Genomic DNA, 2929 nt, shown 5'->3' with positions numbered 1-2929 from the left:
TCCTGCTGTTTATCAATGTCAACCCATTTTCTAGTCATGGTTTTACTGAGGAAATGGATTCAGTTATGTTTAGAAAAGCACGTTACAGTAAAAGTTTTATAAAAATATCAGTGAGTGAGCTGTGCTTGCATTTAATGAAATAAAACTAGTAAGGTCCAGCCTTCACTATTTCTGCTGAATAGTTTTTAAACAAAATGGAAACAACACACATACACTGAGTCACAGTTATTACCAGAGAGCAGGATGTAGAAATTCCTACAACGGACACTGGACTGATGTGAAATCATCCGAGTGGCTTCAACACCAGCAGTAAACCAACCATCCACAGGAGCAGACTGGTGGTGGAGACACTGCTTGACACAACTAAATGATATCGTCACACTGTGAGGAATGGAGTGAAGTGCTTTCAGTTTCAAAACAAACCAAAGCTGTTTGTTTTATGCAATCATTTAATATCATTTTTAACTTGACTAATTTTAAATCTAATGGGATCTATGAGCTAAGTTTATTATTTCTGACAGTGTTATGAACTCAGCAAACCAGTAAATCACTTGACACGCGCAATCAGTGGATCACTAGCTTTTTGACAGACAGGAAGCAGCAGGTGCAGCTAGGGAAAACCACATCCAGTGCCTGGACAATCAGCACAGGTGCCCACCAGGGATGTTTGCTCTCCCCTATGCTGTTTTCACTTTACACCAACGACTGCATCTCTCGAAGGACCCCTCTGTCAAGCACCTAAAGTTTGCAGATGATACAATGGTCATTGGTCACATCCGAGACGGCACCGAGTCAGCCTACAGAGGGGAGTTTGAGCAGCTGGTCCTGTGGTGTAGCCGCAACAACCTGAACACGCTCAAAACAGTGGACTTCAGGAAGAGCCCACTCCCCACCACCTTAGCCCCCTCACCATACTTTGCAGCACTGTGTCAGCAGTAAAGTCCTACAAGTTCCTGGGCTCCACTATCTCCCAGGACCTGAAGTGGACGTCCAACATCAGGACCATTACCAAGAAGTCACAGCAAAGGATGTACTTCCTGTGTCAGCTCAGGAAGTTCAACCTGCCCCAGGAGCTGCTGATGCAGATCTACAGAGGAATCATCGAGTCTGCTCATCCATCACTGTCTGGTTTGGCTCAGGTACCAAACAGGACAAGAACAGACTCCTGCAGACAGTCAGGACTGCAGAAAAGATCATTGGTGCCAGCCTGCCCTCCATGGAGAACCTGTGCACGTCATGAGTCAAAAGGAGGGCAGAGAAGATCAATGCAGACCCCTCACACCCGGGACATAATCTGTTAACTCCTCCCCTTTCCAGACACACACTGAGAGTGTGTGAGCTTTTTTTGGTCTGATGTCTTTTTTCGCTTGGTATATCTACATATAAAACTGTGTAATAGAAAATGTTCTAGCCTTCCCTAAAATTGCCTTACAGGGTTAACATGTTTTTTGGGGGGAGGGGTGCATAACAGTGTTCAAATTAGTATGGTTATTACAGTTTTGAAATTCAGTTTCATTACCAAGATTTCAGTTCCAGAGTATATTTTATTTAGTTATATTTACAGTTGCAATCAGAAATATTTAACCCCCTCACCTCAAAAGACATTATAGCGATGTTGATGAAAGATAATGAAATTAAATGCAAAAAAACCCTTTGAAATAACAAAAAATATTTATTGATACATATTTGAGTTATTTTGACTACAGAAGTTGACTTAACTTTGAAGTTCAAATGGAAATTGTAACCCTTGTAACACATGAGCATGTGCAGTATTATTCAACCCCCAGCTTCAGTACCTTGTGGAGCATCCTTTAGTTTTTATAACTTCTAACAAACGTTTTCGATAAGTGCTGACAAGCTTCTTACACCTCTAGATTGGAACCTTTGCCCATTCTTCAAGTGCAAAAGCCTCTAGCTCAGTGATGTTTGACGGCTTCCGTGCTGCAACTGCCTTCTTCAAATCCCACCAAATATTTTCAATTGGATTTAAATCCGGTCCAGGATCTTTTCCCCAACCTACTTTTGGTTGACTTGAAGGTGTGCTTGGGATCACTGTCGTGCTGGAAGGTCCAGTGATCACCAAGGTTTAATTAGTCAGCAGAAGGCATCACGTTCCTCTTTAAAATTGCCTGGTACTTCTGGGAATCCATGATGCCAGGTACACAATGAAGTTTGCCAGTTCCTCCCACAGAAAAGCAGCCCCACATCATCAATGAACCACCTCCATGCTTGACCATGGGGATGGTATTCTTCTGGTCATAAGCCTGACTTTTCGCATGCCAGACATACTGCTGGTCAATATGTTCATGTCTCTACTATAATTAGGAAAATGACTGATAACTACGTTTAGGCCCTTTTGTTTTTTTGTTTTTGTTTTTTTGAGCCAATCCCAGCTGACATTAAGCCCGTGGTTCTCAAAGTGTGGGGCGCGCCCCCCTAGTGGGGAATAAAGACATGACAGGTGGGGCGCAATAAACGGAGAAAATTAGAAATGGGTCGTTAATACAAGTAAATTAAAATAACATCAGTTCAGGGCCCGGGAGAAAAAAGTGGAACCATAGTACAACAATAACGGTTTAACATTGGCATGTTAACTGCAGCGCAACAATATAAGGAAACATTCACACAGAGGGCCAATAGTGTACATAGTGGGCATAATAACGTAAATGGATAAATTTGTTACATGGACCACAAAAAAAGCAGGCGATTCAGCACAAGCAGACAAAGAAACAACAGGCAGTAGCCTTATCAACCAAAAAGCCAGCTGTAAAGAAAATATGATGAAGCCCATCTTGCGCTTGGATTCACGGTGGGAATGGTGGGGGCAGAAGAGGGACCCATGTGTGTCTTGTGTCTTAAACAGCTGGCAGCAGACAGCATGAGACCCAACAAATTAAGAAGACATTTAGAGACAACACACCCCAGTCAA

The sequence above is a fragment of the Monopterus albus genome, unplaced genomic scaffold (genome assembly GCF_001952655.1).
Source record: "Monopterus albus unplaced genomic scaffold, M_albus_1.0 scaffold50.1, whole genome shotgun sequence".
Lineage (NCBI taxonomy): Eukaryota > Metazoa > Chordata > Actinopteri > Synbranchiformes > Synbranchidae > Monopterus > Monopterus albus.
The sequence above is the reverse complement of the archived record's forward strand: the minus strand, read 5'-3'. Positions refer to the sequence as shown.